The sequence below is a fragment of the Festucalex cinctus genome, chromosome 2, assembly GCF_051991245.1.
Source record: "Festucalex cinctus isolate MCC-2025b chromosome 2, RoL_Fcin_1.0, whole genome shotgun sequence".
Lineage (NCBI taxonomy): Eukaryota > Metazoa > Chordata > Actinopteri > Syngnathiformes > Syngnathidae > Festucalex > Festucalex cinctus.
The window spans coordinates 43,288,822-43,312,692 of NC_135412.1; the positions used below are offsets into that span (position 1 = coordinate 43,288,822).

Here is a 23,871-nt window from a genome sequence, read left to right on the forward strand (position 1 = left end):
AGGTCACATTTGCATTAGTATACTAAGCTAGCATTAGCATGCTAAGTTAACATTAGCATTAATATGCTAACTTAGCATTAGCATGCTAAGCTAACATTAGCATTAGCATGCTAACTTAGCATTAGCATTCTAAGCTAACATTAGCATTGGCATGCTAAGCTAACATTAGCATTAGCATGCTAACATGAGCATTAGCATGCTAAGCTAACATTAGCATTAGCATGCTAACATTAGCATTAGCATGCTAACTTAGCATTAGCATGCTAACTTAGCATTAGCATGCTAAGCTAACATTAGCATTAGCATGCTAACTTAACATTAACATGCTAAGCTAACATTAGCATTAGCATGCTAACTTAGCATTAGCATGCTAAGCTAACATTAGCATTAGCATGCTAAGCTAACATTAGTATTCACATGCTAAGCTAACATTAGCATTAGCATGCCGAGCTAACATTAGCATTAGCATGCTAAGCTAGCAATAGCATTAGCATGTTCAGCTAGCATTAGCATTAGCTAGCATTAGCATGCTAACTTAGCACTAGCATGCTCACTTCCTGTTGATTTCAGGCCACTTCCTGTTGAAATCGGGTCACTTCCTGTTGAAATCGGGTCACTTCCTGTTGAAATTGGGTCACTTCCTGTTGATATCAGGTCACTTCCTGTTGAAATTGGGTCACTTCCTGTTGAAATCAGGTCACTTCCTGTCAAAATTGGGTCACTTCCTGTTGAAATTGGGTCACTTCCTGTTGATATCAGGTCACTTCCTGTCAAAATTGGGTCACTTCCTGTTGAAATCGGGTCACTTCCTGTTGAAATTGTGTCACTTCCTGTTGATATCAGGTCACTTCCTGTCAAAATTGGGTCACTTCCTGTTGAAATTGGGTCACTTCCTGTTGATATCAGGTCACTTCCTGTCAAAATTGGGTCACTTCCTGTTGAAATCGGGTCACTTCCTGTTGATTTTAGGCCACTTCCTGTTGAAATTAAGTCACTTCCTGTTGAAATCGGGTCACTTCCTGTTGATTTTAAGTCACTTCCTGTTGATATGAGGTCACTTCCTGTTAAAATCAGGTCACTTCCTGTTGAAATCGGGTCATTTCCTGTTAAAATCAGGTCACTTCCTGTTGATTTTAGGTCACTTCCTGTTGAAATTAAGTCTTCCTGTTGAGATTAAGTCACTTCCTGTTGATATGAGGTCACTTCCTGTTGATATTGGTCACTTCCTGTTCAGGTCGGGGAATATCCTGGCAAGAATCACACGCATACCTAATCAATTGGCCAAAATGGCCACCGCCTTGGGAGGCCAGGTTGGCGAGAAACCTGGGCATATCATTTGTCTAAAATGGCCGCCGTGCATGGTAAGTTGGAAAATGGCCGCCATACGTGGTAAGTTAGGTGGTAAGATGGAAGAGCTCATGACGTGAAATGGTGGAATATATTGAAGTTGGAACGAAGTCAATCGGATAAATAATGTGGAAGTAAATGGAAAATGTAGAATGTGGGAAATATTTGGGTACGAAATTGGGAATTGTGGGTAAGGCGGGAATTTTGGAACTGAAAAGCTGGAAGAGCTCATGGCTTGAATTGGTGGAATATATTGAAGTTGAAACAACATCAATCGGATGAAAAATGTCGAAGTAAATGTGAAATGGAGAATGTGGGAAATATTCGGGTACGCAATCGGGAATTGTGGGTAAGGCATGAATTTTGGAACTGAAAAGCTGGAAGAGCTCATGGCTTGAATTGCTGGAATATATTGAAGTTGGAACGAAGTCAATCGGATGAATAATGTGGAAGGAAATGTGAAATATAGAATGTGGGAAATATTCGGGTACGAAATCCGGAATTGTGGGCAAGGTGTGAATTTTGGAACTGAAAAGCTGGAAGAGCTCATGGCTTGAATTGCTGGAATATATTGAAGTTGGAACGAAGTCAATCGGATGAATAATGTGGAAGTAAATGAAAAATGTAGAATGTGGGAAATATTCGGGTACGAAATCGTGAATTGTGGGTAAGGCGTGAATTTTGGAACTGAAAAGCTCATTATGGAACATATTGAAGTTGGAACGAAGTGAATCGGATGAAAAATGTGGAAGGAAATGTGAAATTTTGAATCTCCCATTAAGAATAAATGGGGAAAAATCGGGTACGAAATCGGGAATTGTGGGTAACACGTGAATCGTGGGAATAAGAAAAATGGAAGCGCTGTAGGCGTGAATATTTGGAATCGTTTGAAATTGGAACGGAGTGAATCGGGTGAAAAATGTGGAAGAAGAAACTGGACAAAAAAGTGCGAGGAATAAAATATAATAATAATAATAAGAATAAGAATAACGGGAATGGTGTAGAATAACATATGTGTGAAGGCCTCCAGCCTTCACACAATAATAAGAATAACGGGAATGGTGTAGAATAACATATGTGTGAAGGCCTCCAGCCTTCACACAACTAGAAATGCCATTTCTGGGGAAATGGCGTGTGAAGGCTGGAGAGCTGAATGAATACCTGTGGAATGATTTGGAATAATGTTGAATGATGATGAATGATATTGAAAGATATTGAAAGATATTGAAAGATATTGAATGATATTGAATGATATTGAATGATGTTGAATGATACTGAATGACATGGAATGAGCTAAACATGCTGAAGTTGGAATGGTTTAAATTCATCCAGAAATCTAGAAGCAGTTGAAGGAAGACAAATACCACAAAAGTAAAAATAAATCAGCAAGAAACAAGAAAACAAGGAAGAAATCAAGTAAGAAATGGACGAAGTAGCAAGTAATCGGGTAAGCAATGGAGTAAAGTGAGAAGAATTAAGTAAGCAATGAAGTAAGGAGGGTAGAATCGAGTCGCAATGGTGTAAGGAGTGGCAAACTTAAGCAATGGAGTAATAGTCACTCTGTTGAAATCAGGTCACATTTGCATTAGTATACTAAGCTAGCATTAGCATGCTAAGTTAACATTAGCATTAATGTGCTAACTTAGCATTAGCATGCTAAGCTAACATTAGCATTAGCGTGCTAACTTAGCATTAGCATTCTAAGCTAACATTAGCATTGGCATGCTAAGCTAACATTAGCATTAGCATGCTAACATTAGCATTAGCATGCTAAGCTAACATTAGCATTAGCATGCTAACATTAGCATTAGCATGCTAACATTAGCATTAGCATGCTAAGCTAACATTAGCATTAGCATGCTAACATTAGCATTAGCATGCTAACTTAGCATTAGCATTAGCATGCTAAGCTAACATTAGCATTAGCATGCTAAGCTAACATTAGCATTAGCATGCTAACTTAGCATTAACATGCTAAGCTAACATTAGCATTAGCATGCTAACTTAGCATTAGCATGCTAAGCTAACATTAGCATTAGCATGCTAAGCTAACATTAGCATTCACATGCTAAGCTAACATTAGCATTAGCATGCTGAACTAACATTAGCATTAGCATGCTAAGCTAGCAATAGCATTAGCATGTTCAGCTAGAATTAGCATTAGCTAGCATTAGCATGCTAACTTAGCACTAGCATGCTCACTTCCTGTTGATTTCAGGCCACTTCCTGTTGAAATCGGATCACTTCCTGTTGAAATTGGGTCACTTCCTGTTGATATCAGGTCACTTCCTGTCAAAATTGGGTCACTTCCTGTTGAAATTGGGTCACTTCCTGTTGATATCAGGTCACTTCCTGTCAAAATTGGGTCACTTCCTGTTGAAATTGGGTCACTTCCTGTTAAAAACAGGTCACTTCCTGTTGATTTTAGGTCACTTCCTGTTGAAATTAAGTCACTTCCTGTTGAAATCGGGTCACTTCCTGTTGACATGAAGTCACTTCCTGTTGACATGAAGTCACTTCCTGTTAAAATCAGGTCACTTCCTGTTGAAATCGGGTCATTTCCTGTTAAAATCAGGTCACTTCCTGTTGATTTTAGGTCACTTCCTGTTGAAATTAAGTCACTTCCTGTTGAAATTAAGTCACTTCCTGTTGATATGAGGTCACTTCCTGTTGATATTGGTCACTTCCTGTTCAGGTCGGGGAATATCCTGGCAAGAATCACACGCATACCTAATCAATTGGCCAAAATGGCCACCGCCTTGGGAGGCCAGGTTGGCGAGAAACCTGGGCATATCATTTGTCTAAAATGGCCGCCGTGCATGGTAAGTTGGAAAATGGCCGCCATACGTGGTAAGTTAGGTGGTAAGATGGAAGAGCTCATGACGTGAAATGGTGGAATATATTGAAGTTGGAACGAAGTCAATCGGATAAATAATGTGGAAGTAAATGGAAAATGTAGAATGTGGGAAATATTTGGGTACGAAATTGGGAATTGTGGGTAAGGCGTGAATTTTGGAACTGAAAAGCTGGAAGAGCTCATGGCTTGAATTGGTGGAATATATTGAAGTTGAAACCACGTCAATCGGTTGAAAAATGTCGAAGTAAATGTGAAATGTAGAATGTGGGAAATATTCGGGTACGCAATCGGGAATTGTGGGTAAGGCATGAATTTTGGAACTGAAAAGCTGGAAGAGCTCATGGCTTGAATTGCTGGAATATATTGAAGTTGGAACGAAGTCAATCGGATGACTAATGTGGAAGTAAATGTGAAATATAGAATGTGGGAAATATTCGGGTACGAAATCCGGAATTGTGGGCAAGGTGTGAATTTTGGAACTGAAAAGCTGGAAGAGCTCATGGCTTGAATTGCTGGAATATATTGAAGCTGGAACGACGTCAATCGGATGAATAATGTGTAAGTAAATGGAAAATGTAGAATGTGGGAAATATTCGGGTACGAAATCGGGAATTGTGGGCAAGGCGTGAATTTTGGAACTGAAAAGCTGGAAGAGCTCATGGCTTGAATTGCTGGAATATATTGAAGCTGGAACGACGTCAATCGGATGAATAATGTGTAAGTAAATGGAAAATGTAGAATGTGGGAAATATTCGGGTACGAAATCGGGAATTGTGGGTCAGGCGTAAATTTTGGAACTGAAAAGCTGGAAGAGCTAATGGCTTGAAATTGTGGAATATATTGAAGCTGGAACAACGTCAATTGGATGAATAATGTGGAAGTAAATGGAAAATGTAGAATGTGGGTAATATGCGGGTACGAAATCGGGAATTGTGGGTAAGGCGTGAATTTTGGAACTGAAAAGCTGGAAGAGCTCATTGCTTGAATTGCTGGAATATATTGAAGTTGGAACGAAGTCAATCGGATGAATAATGTGGAAGTAAATGAAAAATGTAGAATGTAGGAAATATTCGGGTACGAAATCGTGAATTGTGGGTAAGGCGTGAATTTTGGAACTGAAAAGCTCATTATGGAACATATTGAAGTTGGAACGAAGTGAATCGGATGAAAAATGTGGAAGGAAATGTGAAATTTTGAATCTCCCATTAAGAATACATGGGGTAAAATCGGGTACGAAATCGGGAATTGCGGGTAACACGTGAATCGTGGGAATAAGAAAAATGGAAGCGCTCTAGGCGCGAATATTTGGAATCGTTTGAAATTGGAACGGAGTGAATCGGGTGAAAAATGTGGAAGTAGAAGCTGGACAAAAAAGTGCGAGGAATAAAATATAAGAATAATAAGAAGAACTAGAAATGCCATTTCTGGGGAAATGGCGTGTGAAGGCTGGAGAGCTGAATGAATACCTGTGGAGTGATTTGGAATAATGTTGAATGATGATGAATGATATTGAAAGATATTGAATTATATTGAATGATGTTGAATGATACTGAATGACATGGAATGAGCTTAACATGCTGAAGTTGGAATGGTTTAAATTCATCCAGAAATCTAGAAGCAGTTGAAGGAAGATAAATACCACAAAAGTAAAAATAAATCAGCAAGAAACATGAAAACAAGGAAGGAATCAAGTAAGAAATGGAGGAAGTAGCAAGTAATCGGGTAAGCAATGCAGTAAAGTGAGAAGAATTAAGTAAGCAATGAAGTAAGGAGGGTAGAATCGAGTCGCAATGGTGTAAGGAGTGGCAAACTTAAGCAATGGAGTAATAGTCACTCTGTTGAAATCAGGTCACATTTGCATTAGTATACTAAGCTAGCATTAGCATGCTAAGTTAACATTAGCATTAATATGCTAACTTAGCATTAGCATGCTAAGCTAACATTAGCATTAGCATGCTAACTTAGCATTAGCATTCTAAGCTAACATTAGCATTGGCATGCTAAGCTAACATTAGCATTAGCATGCTAACATGAGCATTAGCATGCTAAGCTAACATTAGCATTAGCATGCTAACATTAGCATTAGCATGCTAACTTAGCATTAGCATTAGCATGCTAACTTAGCATTAGCATGCTAAGCTAACATTAGCATTAGCATGCTAACTTAACATTAGCATGCTAAGCTAACATTAGCATTCACATGCTAAGCTAACATTAGCATTAGCATGCCGAGCTAACATTAGCATTAGCATGCTAAGCTAGCAATAGCATTAGCATGTTCAGCTAGCATTAGCATTAGCTAGCATTAGCATGCTAACTTAGCACTAGCATGCTCACTTCCTGTTGATTTCAGGCCACTTCCTGTTGAAATCGGGTCACTTCCTGTTGAAATCGGGTCACTTCCTGTTGAAATTGGGTCACTTCCTGTTGATATCAGGTCACTTCCTGTCAAAATTGTGTCACTTCCTGTTGAAATTGGGTCACTTCCTGTTGATATCAGGTCACTTCCTGTCAAAATTGGGTCACTTCCTGTTGAAATCGGGTCACTTCCTGTTGAAATTGGGTCACTTCCTGTTGAAATCGGGTCACTTCCTGTTGAAATCGGGTCACTTCCTGTTGAAATTGGGTCACTTCCTGTTGATATCAGGTCACTTCCTGTCAAAATTGGGTCACTTCCTGTTGAAATTGGGTCACTTCCTGTTGATATTAGGTCACTTCCTGTCAAAATTGGGTCACTTCCTGTTGAAATCGGGTCACTTCCTGTTGAAATTGGGTCACTTCCTGTTGATATCAGGTCACTTCCTGTCAAAATTGGGTCACTTCCTGTTGAAATTGGGTCACTTCCTGTTGATATCAGGTCACTTCCTGTCAAAATTGGGTCACTTCCTGTTGAAATCGGGTCACTTCCTGTTAAAAACAGGTCACTTCCTATTGATTTTATGTCACTTCCTGTTGAAATTAAGTCACTTCCTGTTGAAATCGGGTCACTTCCTGTTGATTTTAAGTCACTTCCTGTTGACATGAAGTCACTTCCTGTTAAAATCAGGTCACTTCCTGTTGAATTCGGGTCATTTCCTGTTAAAATCAGGTCACTTCCTGTTGATTTTAGGTCACTTCCTGTTGAAATTAAGTCACTTCCTGTTGAAATTAAGTCACTTCCTGTTGATATGAGGTCACTTCCTGTTGATATTGGTCACTTCCTGTTCAGGTCGGGGAATATCCTGGCAAGAATCACACGCATACCTAATCAATTGGCCAAAATGGCCACCGCCTTGGGAGGCCAGGTTGGCGAGAAACCTGGGCATATCATTTGTCTAAAATGGCCGCCGTGCATGGTAAGTTGGAAAATGGCCGCCATACGTGGTAGGTGGTAAGATGGAAGAGCTCATGACGTGAAATGGTGGAATATATTGAAGTTGGCACGAAGTCAATCGGATAAATAATGTGGAAGTAAATGGAAAATTTAGAATGTGGGAAATATTTGGGTACGAAATTGGGAATTGTGGGTAAGGCGTGAATTTTGGAACTGAAAAGCTGGAAGAGCTCATGGCTTGAATTGGTGGAATATATTGAAGTTGAAACCACGTCAATCGGTTGAAAAATGTCGAAGTAAATGTGAAATGTAGAATGTGGGAAATATTCGGGTACGCAATCGGGAATTGTGGGTAAGGCATGAATTTTGGAACTGAAAAGCTGGAAGAGCTCATGGCTTGAATTGCTGGAATATATTGAAGTTGGAACGAAGTCAATCGGATGACTAATGTGGAAGTAAATGTGAAATATAGAATGTGGGAAATATTCGGGTACGAAATCCGGAATTGTGGGCAAGGTGTGAATTTTGGAACTGAAAAGCTGGAAGAGCTCATGGCTTGAATTGCTGGAATATATTGAAGCTGGAACGACGTCAATCGGATGAATAATGTGTAAGTAAATGGAAAATGTAGAATGTGGGAAATATTCGGGTACGAAATCGGGAATTGTGGGCAAGGCGTGAATTTTGGAACTGAAAAGCTGGAAGAGCTAATGGCTTGAAATGCTGGAATATATTGAAGTTGAAACAACGTCAATCGGATGAATAATGTGTAAGTAAATGGAAGATGTAGAATGTGGGAAATATTCGGGTATGAAATCAGGAATTGTGGGCAAGGCGTGAATTTTGGAACTGAAAAGCTGGAAGAGCTAATGGCTTGAAATGCTGGAATATATTGAAGCTGGAACGACGTCAATTGGATGAATAATGTGGAAGTAAATGGAAAATGTAGAATGTGGGAAATATTCGGGTACGAAATCGGGAATTGTGGGCAAGGCGTGAATTTTGGAACTGAAAAGCTGGAATAGCTCATGGCTTGAATTGCTGGAATATATTGAAGTTGGAACGAAGTCAATCGGATGAATAATGTGGAAGTAAATGAAAAATGTAGAATGTGGGAAATATTCGGGTACGAAATCGTGAATTGTGGGTAAGGCGTGAATTTTGGAACTGAAAAGCTCATTATGGAACATATTGAAGTTGGAACGAAGTGAATCGGATGAAAAATGTGGAAGGAAATGTGAAATTTAGAATCTCCCATTAAGAATACATGGGGAAAAATCGGGTACGAAATCGGGAATTGCGGGTAACACGTGAATCGTGGGAATAAGAAAAATGGAAGCGATGTAGACGCGAATATTTGGAATCATTTGAAATTGGAACGGAGTGAATCGGGTGAAAAATGTGGAAGTAGAAACAGGACAAAAAAGTGCGAGGAATAAAATAGAATAAGAATAAGAATAATAATAATAATAAGAATAACGGGAATGGTGTAGAATAACATATGTGTGAAGGCCTCCAGCCTTCACACAACTAGAAATGCCATTTCTGGGGAAATGGCGTGTGAAGGCTGGAGAGCTGAATGAATACCTGTGGAATGATTTGGAATAATGTTGAATGATGATGAATGATATTGAAAGATATTGAATGATATTGAATGGTTTTGAATGATGTTGAATGATGTTGAATGATACTGAATGACATGGAATGAGCTTAACATGCTGAAGTTGGAATGGTTTAATTCTAATGTTAGCATGCTAACATTAGCATTAGCATGCTAACTTAGCATTAGCATGCTAAGCTAACATTAGAATTAGCATGCTAACTTAGCATTAGCATGCTAAGCTAACATTAGCATTAGCATGCTAGCTTAGTACTAGCATGCTCACTTCCTGTTGATTTCAGGCCACTTCCTGTTGAAATCGGGTCACTTCCTGTTGAATTCGGGTCACTTCCTGTTGAAACTGGGTCACTTCCTGTTGATTTTAAGTCACTTCCTGTTGATATCAGGTCACTTCCTGTCAAAATCGGGTCACTTCCTGTTGAAATCGGGTCACTTCCTGTTAAAAACAGGTCACTTCCTGTTGATTTTAGGTCACTTCCTGTTGAAATTAAGTCACTTCCTGTTGAAATCAGGTCACTTCCTGTTGATTTTAAGTCACTTCCTGTTGATATGAGGTCACTTCCTGTTAAAATCAGGTCACTTCCTGTTGAAATCGGGTCATTTCCTGTTAAAATCAGGTCACTTCCTGTTGATTTTAGGTCACTTCCTGTTGATTTTAGGTCACTTCCTGCTGAAATTAAGTCACTTCCTGTGGATATGAGGTCACTTCCTGTTGATATTGGTCACTTCCTGTTCAGGTCGGGGAATATCCTGGCAAGAATCACACGCATACCTAATCAATTGGCCAAAATGGCCACCGCCTTGGGAGGCCAGGTTGGCGAGAAACCTGGGCATATCATTTGTCTAAAATGGCCGCCGTGCATGGTAAGTTGGAAAATGGCCGCCATGCGTGGTAAGTTCGGTGGTAAGATGAAAGAGCTCATGACGTGAAATGGTGGAATATATTGAAGTTGGAACGAAGTCAATCGGATAAATAATGTGGAAGTAAATGGAAAATGTAGAATGTGGGAAATATTTGGGTACGAAATCGGGAATTGTGGGTAAGGCGTGAATTTTGGAACTGAAAAGCTGGAAGAGCTCATGGCTTGAATTGGTGGAATATATTGAAGTTGAAACGACGTCAATCGGATGAAAAATGTCGAAGTAAATGTGAAATGTAGAATGTGGGAAATATTCGGGTACAAAATCGGGAATTGTGGGTAAGGCATGAATTTTGGAACTGAAAAGCTGGAAGAGCTCATGGCTTGAATTGCTGGAATATATTGAAGTTGGAACGAAGTCAATCGGATGAATAATGTGGAAGTAAATGTGAAATATAGAATGTGGGAAATATTCGGGTACCAAATCCGGAATTGTGGGCAAGGTGTGAATTTTGGAACTGAAAAGCTGGAAGAGCTCATGGCTTGAATTGCTGGAATATATTGAAGCTGGAACGACGTCAATCGGATGAATAATGTGTAAGTAAATGGAAAATGTTGAATGTGGGAAATATTCGGGTATGAAATCGGGAATTGTGGGCAAGGCGTGAATTTTGGAACTGAAAAGCTGGAAGAGCTAATGGCTTGAAATGCTGGAATATATTGAAGTTGGAACGACGTTAATTGGATGAATGATGTGGAAGTAAATGGAAAATGTAGAATATGGGTAATGTGCGGGTACGAAATCAGGAATTGTGGGTAAGGCATGAATTTTGGAACTGAAAAGCTGGAAGAGCTCATGGCTTGAATTGGTGGAATATATTGAAGTTGAAACGACATCAATCGGATGAAAAATATCGAAGTAAATGTGAAATGTAGAATGTGGGAAATATGCGGGTACGAAATCGGGAATTGTGGGTAAGGCATGAATTTTGGAACTGAAAAGCTGGAAGAGCTCATGGCTTGAATTGCTGGAATACATTGAAGTTGGAACGACGTCAATCGGATGAATAATGTGGAAGTAAATGAAAAATGTAGAATGTGGGAAATATTCGGGTACGAAATCGTGAATTGTTGGTAAGGTGTGAATTTTGGAACTGAAAAGCTGGAAGAGCTCATGATGGAAGATATTGAAGTTGGAACGAAGTGAATCGGATGAAAAATGTGGAAGGAAATGTGAAATTTAGAATCTCCCATTAAGAATACATGGGGAAAAATCGGGTACGAAATCGGGAATTGCGGGTAACACGTGAATCGTGGGAATAAGAAAAATGGAAGCGATGTAGGCGCGAATATTTGGAATCATTTGAAATTGGAACGGAGTGAATCGGGTGAAAAATGTGGAAGTAGAAACAGGACAAAAAAGTGCGAGGAATAAAATAGAATAAGAATAAGAATAAGAATAACGGGAATGGTGTAGAATAACATATGTGTGAAGGCCTCCAGCCTGAAGGCTGGAGAGCTGAATGAATACCTGTGGAATGATTTGGAATAATGTTGAATGATGTTGAATGATACTGAATGACATGGAATGAGCTTAACATGCTGAAGTTGGAATGGTTTAAATTCATCCAGAAATCTAGAAGCAGTTGAAGGAAGATAAATACCACAAAAGTAAAAATAAATCAGCAAGAAACAAGAAAACAAGGAAGAAATCAAGTAAGAAATGGAGGAAGTAGCAAGTAATCGGGTAAGCAATGGAGTAAAGTGAGTAGAATTAAGTAAGCAATGACGTAAGGAGGGCAGAATCGAGTCGCAATGGTGTAAAGAGTGGCAAACTTAAGCAATGGAGGAATAGTCACTCTGTTGAAATCCGGTCACATTTGCATTAGTATACTAAGCTAGCATTAGCATGCTAAGTTAACATTAGAATTAATATGCTAACTTAGCATTAGCATGCTAAGCTAACATTAGCATTAGCATGCTAACTTAGCATTAGCATTCTAAGCTAACATTAGCATTGCTATGCTAAGCTAACATTAGCAGTAACATGCTAACATTAGCATTAGCTAGTTAAGCTAACATTAGCATTAGCATTTGATATGAGGTCACTTCCTGTTGATATTGGTCACTTCCTGTTCAGGTCGGGGAATATCCTGGCAAGAATCACACGCATACCTAATCAATTGGCCAAAATGGCCACCGCCTTGGGAGGCCAGGTTGGCGAGAAACCTGGGCATATCATTTGTCTAAAATGGCCGCCGTGCATGGTAAGTTGGAAAATGGCCGCCATGCGTGGTAAGTTAGGTGGTAAGATGGAAGAGCTCATGAGGTGAAATGGTGGAATATATTGAAGTTGGAACGAAGTCAATCGGATAAATAATGTGGAAGTAAATGGAAAATGTAGAATGTGGGAAATATTTGGGTAAGAAATTGGGAATTGTGGGTAAGGCGTGAATTTTGGAACTGAAAAGCTGGAAGAGCTCATGGCTTGAATTGCTGGAATATATTGAAGTTGGAACGAAGTCAATCGTATGAATAATGTGGAAGTAAATGAAAAATGTAGAATGTGGGAAATATTCGGGTACGAAATCGTGAATTGTGGGTAAGGCGTGAATTTTGGAACTGAAAAGCTGGAAGAGCTCATGATGGAACATATTGAAGTTTGAACGAAGTGAATCGGATGAAAAATGTGGAAGGAAATGTGAAATTTTGAATCTCCCATTAAGAATACATGGAGAAAAATATAGTCACTCTGTTGAAATCAGGTAACATTTGCATTAGTATACTAAGCTAGCATTAGCATGCTAAGCTAACATTAGCATTAGCATGCTAAGCTAACATTAGCATTAGCATGCTAAGCTAACATTAGCATTAGCATGCTAAGCTAACATTAGCATTAGCATGCTAAGCTAGCATTAGCATGCTAAGCTAACATTTACATTAGCATGCTAACTTAGCATGAGCATTAGCATGCTAACATTAGCATTAGCATGCTAAGTTAGCATTAGCATGCTAAGCTAACATTTGCATTAAGCTAACATTAGCATTAGGATGCTAAGCTAGCATTAACATTAGCATGCTAATCTAACATTAGCATTAGAAGCTAACTTAGCATTAGCATTCTAACATTAGCATGAGCATGCTAACATTAGCATTAGCATGCTAACTTAGCATTAGAATTATACTAAGCTAACATTAGCATTAGCATGTTAATCTAGCATTAGCATTAGCATGCTAAGCTAACATTAGCATTAACATGCTAACTTAGCATTAACATTAGCATGCTAACCTTAGCATTAGCATGCTATCCGAGAATTAGCATTAGCATACTAAGCTAACATTAGCATTAGCATGCAAACTTAATATTAGCATGCTAAGCTAACATTAGCATGCTAAGCTAGCAATAGCATTAGCATGTTCAGCTAGCATTAGCATTAGCTAGCATTAGCATGCTAATTTAGCACTAGCATGCTCACTTCCTGTTGATTTCAGGCCACTTCCTGTTTAAATCGGGTCACTTCCTGTTGAAATGGGTCACTTCCTGTTGATTTTAGGTCACTTCCTGTTGATTTGAGGTCACTTCCTGTTAAAATCAGGTCACTTCCTGTTAAAATCAGGTCATTTCCTGTTGAAATTGGGTCACTTCCTGTTGAAATCGGGTCACTTCCTGTTAAAATCAGGTCACTTCCTGTTGATTTCAGGCCACTTCCTGTTGAAATCGGGTCACTTCCTGTTGATATGAGGTCACTTCCTGTTAAATTCAGGTCACTTCCTGTTAAAATCAGGTCACATCCTGTTGATTTCAGGCCACTTCCTGTTGAAATCGGGTCACTTCCTGTTGATATGAGGTCACTTCCTGTTAAAATCAGGTCACTTCCTGTTGATTTCAGGCCACTTCCTGTTGAAATCGGGTCACTTCCTGTTGAAATCGGGTCACTTCCTGTTGATTTTAGGTCACTTCCTGTTGATATGATGTCACTTCCTGTTGATTTTAGGTCACTTTCTGTTGATATGAGGTCACTTTCTGTTGATATGAGGTCACTTCCTATTGATATGAGGTCACTTCCTGTTGATATGAGGTCACTTCCTGTCGAAATCGGGTCACTTCCTGTTAAAATCAGGTCACTTCCTGTTGAGTTTAGGTCACTTCCTATTGAAATTAGCTCGAAATGGCGGAAATCCTAGGCGTCCCTAATCAATTGGCCAAGATGGCCGCCGCCCTCGGTGGACGACGTGGCGGAAATCCTAGGCTTCCCGAATCAATTGGCCAAGATGGCCGCCGCCCCCGGTGGACGACGTGGCGGAAATCCTCGGCGTCCCTAATCCATTGGCCAAGATGGCCGCCGGCCTGTGGGTCCAGGTTGGCGAGAATCCTGGGCATATCTAATCATTTATCCAAAATGGCCGCCATTCATGGTAATTTGGAAAATGGCCGCCATGCGTGGTAAGTTCGGTGGTAAGATGGAAGAGTTCATGACGTGAAATGGTGGAATATATTGAAGTTGGAACGAAGTCAATCGGAAAAAATAATGTGGAAGTAAATGGAAAATGTAGAATGTGGGAAATATTTGGGTACGAAATTGGGAATTGTGGGTAAGGCGTGAATTTTGGAACTGAAAAGCTGGAAGAGCTCATGGCTTGAATTGGTGGAATATATTGAAGTTGAAACGACGTCAATCGGATGAATAATGTGGAAGTAAATGTGAAATATAGAATTTGGGAAATATTCGGGTACGAAATTGGGAATTGTGGGTAAGGCGTGAATTTTGGAACTGAAAAGCTGGAAGAGCTCATGGCTTGAATTGCTGGAATATATTGAAGTTGGAACGAAGTCAATCGGATGAATAATGTGGAAGTAAATGAAAAATGTAGAATGTGGGAAATATTCGGGTACGAAATCGTGAATTGTGGGTAAGGCGTGAATTTTGTAACTGAAAAGCTGGAAGAGCTCATGATGGAACATATTGAAGTTTGAACGAAGTGAATCGGATGAAAAATGTGGAAGGAAATGTGAAATTTTGAATCTCCCATTAAGAATACATGGGGAAAAATCGGGTACGAAATCAGGAATTGCGGGTAACACGTGAATCGTGGGAATAAGAAAAATGGAAGCGCTGTAGGCGCGAATATTTGGAATCGTTTGAAATTGGAACGGAGTGAATCGGGTGAAAAATGTGGAAGAAGAAACTGGACAAAAAAGTGCGAGGAATAAAATAGAATAAGAATAACGGGAATGGTGTAGAATAACATATGTGTGAAGGCCTCCAGCCTTCACACAACTAGAGCTGCGAGCAGCTATAAAGGGCCCTCGCAACCCGGGCCACGTTGGGGTATATGCAAGTCGGGGGACTTGCACGTTGGGGTACTGTTAAATAGACAAGGACCATGGAAAATAGAAATGCATTTGCCGTGCCTTGTGTGTAAAAAGGTGCAGTAAAAGGCCAAAAATGATGCACAATTCCCAAAATAAATTCAAAAGTGTGGACTTTCTGATGTGTGTGCAAAGTTTCATGAAAAGTCGCTCGTTTGATATTCAAAACCAGCATCTGTTTATTTGAAAACATTGCATGGCACAGAGATGGTGTGTGATCAAATAAAAAGCTTTTTGATGACTCTTAATGTGGTGTCGCTGTGCAACACATATGTATTCATGACATAGTGAAGTATTGTGACAGTTTTGTAGGGTCCAGCAAACAGTAAATGTGTGACAGTTATTCAAGAAAAAATGTAGCTTTGAAGCAGGCTAACCAATGACATCATCTAAAGGGGAAAAAAGCACATGAGCAAGCATAGGTATAAGTAGAGGAGAAAAAGAGATGAAAGAAGTGCGAGAGATGGAACAGGAGAGGAATGCAGCTGTTTATGTATAGCTGTTGTAACAGGACAGATTAAATAACACTTTAACCTGGGGTTAACAGCGCCCTAGGACAGATCAACTCTTTAGTGTAAAAGTTTTCTGGGACAGATGAATCCCTTGGGGTCAAAGAGTTTGGGTTAGCACATAGTCTGTCTTAGGATAATGTACCTCCATGGATGAATTAGTCCTAGGACGCTTTGACCTGCGGGCTAAAAGTTCAGGGGGGTTAACCTGTCCTGTTATATTGTGATCATCGTCTTCGTGCATGTCCTCAGTGGTTTCTTCTGTCTGTGTGGCAGCATTTGATACATCTGTAGAACAAAAAAGAATGAAGAATCATGTTAGATCTGTGAAGTTTGGTTGTCTTAGGTGTAGTTTCCAGAACAGTCGTGTGCATATTTTTAGCATGGTAGTGTCTTAATACAAATGCATATTATGTAATGCACTGTATATGGATATTACAGACGTAATATTTGACGGTGATCTTATATTCATAGTTTTTGCCCGTTAATAAATAATATAGCTAGTAAGTAATAAGACACGCAAAAATGGTATAGTTGAATCCTCTGGGTCAAAAAGCAATGTTTTAGGATTGTGTGATGAAATGATGAATAAAAGTAAGGATACGACAGGTACATAAATGGTTATGTAAGTGTAAAATTTGGCATGGTGTGTCCAGATACATGCAGGATAAGTATAAAATATTATGGTGTGTGATTGATTTTTTCTTAGTAAAAATTAGTATTGTAAAGGTCATGTCACAGTATGTCCAAAAAATTTTTTAAAAAAAATCTATGGTATAGAAACATCATAATCAGGGGCAAAGACATAAACATAATAATAGTAATTAATAATGATAGAATTTAAATACAATCTTTTCCATGAATATGTCAGTTATTTTGAGAAGATACAGAAAAAAAAGAACTTTGAAGTGTCTATCAGTGGATGAAAGAGGGCAAGATCACAGCATAGCTACATGATATCAGTCACATTTGAAAGTAATCAAGTGTAGTATGTATTCACATGATATACATTGAGAAATTGAGGCTCAATAATCAGTCAGTGTTTTAGTTAACAGTCCAATGTTACCTTCAAGATATTCCTAACAGAAAAAAAGGAACGTGCATTAACAAAAAAATGTAAAAATGTCCATTGTCAAACATGTCATTCATTATACACAATGTGTAGGATGGGGATGCTTGCTGTGTTAGTGTTTGTGTGTCTTCCATGTCATATAGCTTACCATCACGGACAAATGCATCACATGCATCCTTTATATCCAATGCAGTCTGGAGTTCTTTCACAAGCTTGGTTTTGAAGTCTATCTGTTTTTCAAGTGCTCGATTGACTCGAGTCACATGGACTAGTTGGTTCATTTGGGAATGAAGATCAAGGCTGCGCTGGTATAAGTCGTTGCGACTGAAAGCATGATCAATGCATGCATACTGTAATGACAAAGCATTCAATGAAAATCAGTCATGTTAGATTCCATGATTCTAAATAGCAGAGGTAACGTGTTGGTGCAAAACGTTGTGGTCGTGTTGCATGTTACTCAATGGCTGTGTGTGTCAAAACGAGTTTATTTGAAAGAATATACAAATATATACACACGGACATATATATTTATACAGTATAACAGTACCGCATGTATTGGTTTTAAGGAAAGAGTTGAAAAGCAGTGTTCAGAAAAAAGCATAAGACGCACAAAGTACCATTTCACTACATGTAATAAGTTGTCAAGTAGACATGTGAATTAAGTGGTTAAGATAGTGGCTACTGTGCAAGTCAGCTTCAATTGTCTCTAAAAGGTTAGCATATGTGTTCTACATGATATCAATGGCTAGACGTGCTCGTGGAGAAACATTACAAACAGAAAAACACACTAAAGGTGCCTTTAACAAACCTGTTAATAAATGAGAACTTAATACATATATGTATGGCATACTGTATATGATTGAGAAAGTTGTCCTGTTTAGTTTATGTATTGTATACTTACGGAAAAAAGTTGGCAATCTTTGCGTATGGAGATGATTAGAGGGTCTTTATCAAAAGAGAATTTGCTTGGTGATTTGTTCATGTTCTGTAGAAAAGCAAAGGAGTAGAAATAAATACAGTATCATACTTCATAAACATACAAGAAATTTGTAGCTGTATTAACCATTGTTGGTATTTGAAGTGATAATTTAGGAATAGAAGTGTAGTGATTGCAGAATTTATAGAGTGCTTACCTTGTATGACTTTGTAGATGGAAATGTCTTTTGTTGAAAGAGCTCTTTGTTGTCTACTATATATGCAAGGACAAGCATAAGTAGGTGTGGTTATGAAGTACTTGACCATTGAAATAAAGCAGTGGTATCAAATGTATGGACCGTGGTTTGGCTCAGGCCTGCAAAGGGGTTTAATGTGGCACAAGAGATAATCTTGTAAGGTACAAAAAATAATAATAATATAATAGGTATGCCTCTGAGTTTTCACAAATCTAGGTCAAGTCAAGTCATCTTTAGTTATTTCGCGCTTGAATCATCCAATCGGAAATGCTCCATAAAAAATGTATAGAGGGTGCGATTTATTGCAAATTGCACAATAAATCTCTAAAAATTCATGTTAATGACAAGTCTGATGTGTGTGCAAAGTTTCACGAGTTTTCACACATGTATAGATAAAAAAAAAACAAAGCAGCACTTTACTTGGCAACCAATGCATCGCTATAGCAGCAGCGTGCGACAAAATAAAAAACTTTCGATAAATTTGCATCTTAAACATCTTAAGATGAAATACACCAAGTTTGAACACGGTCGGATGAATTTTGTAGGAGGAGTTAAAATATGACCCCTAAAAAAGGCCACAAAAAAAGGCTACAAATCCCATCATAAATCAAAATGGCGGACTTCCTGTTTGGTTTAGCACATGGTTCCAAGAGACTTTTTTGTACATCGTGGGCTCTTATGTATGCCTCTAAATTATCATAGCGCTAGGTGAAACGTACAACCGGGAATGCTTCGTTAAAGAGGAGTTTTTTAGCTCAAAATGTGATGCCCGGCCCCTACGGGACTTCCTGTTGGGTTTAGCACATGGCACCAAGAGACTTTTTTGTACATCGTGGGCTGTTACATTTGTCTCCAAATTTTCGTGGCTCTAGCTGCTTCGTACAACTGGGAATGCTTCATTAGTAGGAGGAGTTCGTTAAAATAAGACCCCTATGAAATGGCCCAAAAAATGGCAACACGTTCCAAAGTAAATCAAAATGGCGGACTTCCTGTTCGGTTTAGCATATGGTTCAAAAAGAGTTTTTTGTACCTTGAGGGCTGTTACATATGTCTTCAAATATTGGTAACTCTAGGTGAAATGTACAGCCGGGAATGCTTCATTAAGTTAGAATTTTTAAACACAAAATTTGATGCCTCGCCTCTGGCGGACTTCCTGTTAGGTTTAGCATATGGCACCAACAGGCTTTTTTGTAGATCATAGTCTGTTACATATGTGTACCAATTTTCGTAGCTCTAGATTAAACGTACCACCGGCAATGCTTCGTTAAGTAAGAATTTTGAAACTGTAAATTTGATGCCCCGCCACCGTCATATAGTATGTCAAAAACTTTAGATTTTTTACCATGATGTTGTCCCAGGTGTTGAGATGGTACAGCCCAAGTTTGAAGTCAATCGGGTTAACCGTGTAGGAGAAGCGGGCAACAGTATGACCCCTGTAAATGTGCAAAAATGGGCCAAAATTGGACATTCAAATACTCATACCTCACTTCCTGTCTATTTTAGGGTACACATATCAAAGAGGTTTTTGTTCATCTGGATGTGCTACAGGTGCCACACAATTTTCGTAGCCATAGGACAATCGTAGCGGGACAGGGATCCGTTAAACCTATGTAGGTGGCGCTACAGAGCCATTTTTCTGTTATCATGTATGGCGACTTTAAAATATCAAATTTTTCGCCAGACCCGATCTGCGTGTAAAGTTTGGTGAGTTTTCGTTCATGTTTACTGCCTCAAAAATGTGGTTGTTTGCGGAAAAGAATAATAACAAAGAAAAAGAAGAAGAAGAAGAAGAATAATAACTAGAGCTGCGAGCAGCTATAAAGGGCCCTCGCAACCTGGGCCACGTTGGGGTACTTGCACGTCGGGGTACTGGCACGTTGGGGTACTGTCAAATCGGACAAGGACCATCTAAAATGTTTTTGACAAGCTTTGTGAGTGCAAAAGGCCAAAGATGGTGTGCAATTCCCAAAATAAATTCAAAATGGCGGACTTCCTTTTAGGTTTAGCATACGGCTACAGAATACTTTTTGTAGGTCTTAAGCTAATAGGTATGCCTCCCAGTTTTCACAAATCTAGGTCAAGTCATCTTTAGTTGTGTATCGCTTGAATCATACAATTGGAAATGCTCCATAAAAATGCATAGAGGGCGCTATTGAGCACAACGTTGGGTTACTTGCACTTCAGGGTACTGGCACGTTGGGGTACTGTTACATGGAACAAGGACCATTTAAAATGTTAGTTTTTTCCATGCCTTGTCTGTGCAAAGTTTAATGAAAGAGGCCAAAAATGATGTATAATTCCCAAAATAAAATCAAAATAGCGGACTTCCTCTTTGGTTTGGCAAATGGCTACATCATACTTTTTTGTAGGTCTTAGGCTGATAGGGGTCTGTCCTAATTTTCACAAATCTAGCAGAATCATACAATCGGAAATACTTCATAAAAATGTCTAGAGGGCGCTATTTATTGCAAATTGCACAATAAATCTCTAAAAATTCATGTTCATGACAAGTCTGATGTGTTAGCAAAGTTTCATGAGTTTTCACACATGTATAGATAAAAAAACAAAGCAGCACTTTACTTGGCAAACAATGCATCGCTATAGCAGCAGCGTGCGACAAAATAAAAAACTTTCGATAACTTTGCATCTTAAACATCTTAAGATGAAACACACCAAGTTTGAAGACGGTCGGATGAACTTTGTACGAGGAGTTCGTTAAAATATGACCCCTGAAAAAGGCCACAAAAAATGGCAACAAATCCCATCGTAAATCAAAATGGCAGACTTCCTGTTTGGTTTAGCACATGGTTCCAAGAGACTTTTTTGTACATCGTGGGCTCTTATGTATGACTGCAAATTATCATTGCGCTAGGTGAAACGTACAACCGGGAATGCTTCGTTAAAGAGGAGTTTTCTAGCTCAAAATGTGATGCCCGGCCCCTGGGGGACTTCCTGTTGGGTTTAGCACATGGCACCAAGAGACTTTTTTGTACATTGTGGGCTGTTACAAATGTCTACAAATTTTTGTAGCTCTAGCTACTTCATACAACTGGGAATGCTTCATTAAGAAGGATTTTTTTCCTTTGCAAAAAGTGCATACCACGACAACATCGTGCGAAGAAATAAAGAGCTTTCAATAACTTTTCATCCTCAACATCTTAAGATGAGTCACACCAAGTTTGAAGATGATCGGATAAACTCTGTAGGAGGAGTTCGTTAAAATATGACCCCTATGAAATGGCCCAAAAAATGGCAACACATTCCAAAGTAAATCAAAATGGCGGACGTCCTGTTAGGTTTAGCATATGGTTCAAAAAGAGTTTTTTGTACCTCGAGGGCTGTTATATACCTCTACAAATTTTGGTAACTCTAGGTGAAACGTACAGCCGGGTATGCTTTGTTAAAGAGGAGTTTTTTAGCTCAAAATGTGATGCCCGGCCCCTGGGGGACTTCCTCTTGGGTTTAGCACAGGGCACCAAGAGACTTTTTTGTACATCTTGGGCTGTTACATATGTCTACAAATTTTCGTAGCTCTCGCTGCTTCGTACAAATGGGAATGCTTCTTTAAGGATATTTTTTTTCCTTTGCAAACAGTGCATGCCATGACAACAGCGTGCGACGAAATACAAAGCTTTCAATAACTTTTCATCTTCAACATCTTAAGATGAATCACACCAAGTTTGAAGATGATCGGATAAACACTGTAGGAGGAGTTCGTTAAAATAAGACCCCAATGAAATGGCCAAAAAAATGGCAACACGTTCCAAAATAAATCAAAATGGCGGACTTCCTGTGAGGTTTAGCATATGGTTCAAAAAGAGTTTTTTGTAGGTCATAGCCTGTTACATATGTGTACCAATTTTCGTAGCTCTAGATTAAACGTACAACCGGCAATGCTTCGTGAAGTAAGAATTTTTAAACTCTAAATTTGATGCGTCGCCGCCGTCATATAGTATACCAAAAACTTTAGATTTTTTACAATGATGTTGCCCCAGGTGTTGAGATGGTCCATCCCAAGTTTGAAGTCAATCAGGTTAACCGTGTAGGAGAAGCGGGCAAAAGTATGACCCCTGTAAATGTGCAAAACTGGGCCAAAATTGGACATTCAGATGATCATACCTCACTTTCTGACTATTTTAGGGTACACACATCAAAGAGGTTTTTGTTCATCTGGATGTGCTACGGGTGCCACACAATTTTCGTCGCCATAGGACAATCGTAGCGGGACAGGGATCCGTTTAACCTATGTAGGTGGCGCTATGGAGCCATTTTTCTGTTATCATGTATGGCAACTTTAAAATATCAAATTTTTCGCCAGGCCTGATGTGCGTGTAAAGTTTGGTGAGTTTTCGTTCACGTTTAGCGTCTCAAAAATGCGATTGTTTGCGGAGAATAATAATAATAATAATAATAATAATAATAATAATAAGAATTCCTACAAAAACAATAGGGCCTCGCATCGGCACCGCCGCCGCCGCTGCTCGGGCCCTAATAAGAATTCCTTCAGGAACAATAGGGACCTCGCAGCGGTCGCTGCTCGGGCCCTAATAAGAATAACGGGAATGGTGTAGAATAACATATGTGTGAAGGCCTCCAGCCAGTTGGGTTTAGCACATGGCACCAAGAGACTTTTTTGTACATCGTGGGCTGTTACATTTGTCTCCAAATTTTCGTAGCTCTAGCTGCTTCGTACAACTGGGAATGCTTCATTAAGAAGTAATTTTTTTCCTTTGCAAACTGTGCATGCCACGTCAAGAGCGTGCGACGAAATAAAAAGCTTTCAATAACTTTTCATCTTCAACCTCTTAAGATGAATCACACCAAGTTTTGAGATGATCGGAAACTCTCTGTAGGAGGAGTTCGTTAAAATAAGACCCCTATGAAATGGCCAAAAAAATGGCAACACGTTTCAAAGTAAATCAAAATGGCGGACTTCCTGTTTGGTTTAGCATATGGTTCAAAAAGAGTTTTTTGTACTTCGAGGGCTGTTACATATGTCTTCAAATTTTGGTAACTCTAGGTGAAATGTACAGCCGGGAATGCTTTATTAAATAAGAATTTTGAAGCACAAAATTTGATGCCTCGCCTCTGGCGGACTTCCTGTTAGGTTTAGCATATGGTACCAACAGGCTTTTTTGTAGATCATAGTCTGTTACATATGTGTACCAATTTTCATAGCTCTAGGTTAAACGTACCACCGGCAATGCTTTAAGTAAGAATTTTGAAACTCTAAATTTGATGCCCCGCCACCGTCATATAGTATGTCAAAAACTTTACATTTTTTACCATGGTGTTGTCCCAGGTGTTGAGATGGTACATCCCAAGTTTGAAGTCAATCGGGTTAACCGTGTAGGAGGAGCGGGCAAAAGTATAACCCCTGTAAATGTGCAAAAATGGGCCAAAATTGGACATTTAAATACTCATACCTCACTTACTGTCTATTTTAGGGTACACACATGAAAGAGGTTTTTGTTCATCTGGATGTGCTACAGGTGCCACAAAATTTTCATAGCCGTAGGACAATCGCAGCGGACCTGGGATCCGTTTAACCTATGTAGGGGGCGCTAAGGAGCCATTTTTCTGTTATCATGTATGGCGACTTTAAAATATCAAATTTTTCGCCAGGCGTGACGTGTGTGTAAAGTTTGGTGAGTTTTCGTTAACGTTTAGTGTCTCAAAAATGCAATCGTTTGCGGAGAAGAAAAATAATAAGAATTCCTACAAAAACAATAGGGCCTCGCAGCGGCAC

At 39.2% G+C, this 23,871-nt stretch overlaps 1 protein-coding gene and 1 long non-coding RNA gene across 2 annotated transcripts in view; both read right to left on the reverse strand.

Moving 5' to 3' along the window:
- sema3b (sema domain, immunoglobulin domain (Ig), short basic domain, secreted, (semaphorin) 3B) overlaps nucleotides 1-23,871 on the reverse strand; it is a 365,064-nt gene that overhangs the window by 216,880 nt on the left and 124,313 nt on the right. The window lies entirely within an intron of this gene.
- On the reverse strand, nucleotides 15,575-18,576 carry LOC144013202 (uncharacterized). Its single transcript, XR_013282176.1, has 4 exons — nucleotides 18,084-18,576; nucleotides 17,852-17,935; nucleotides 17,099-17,300; nucleotides 15,575-16,166 (listed from the first exon to the last, which is right to left on the reverse strand). It is a non-coding gene; the product is annotated as an uncharacterized LOC144013202 (long non-coding RNA).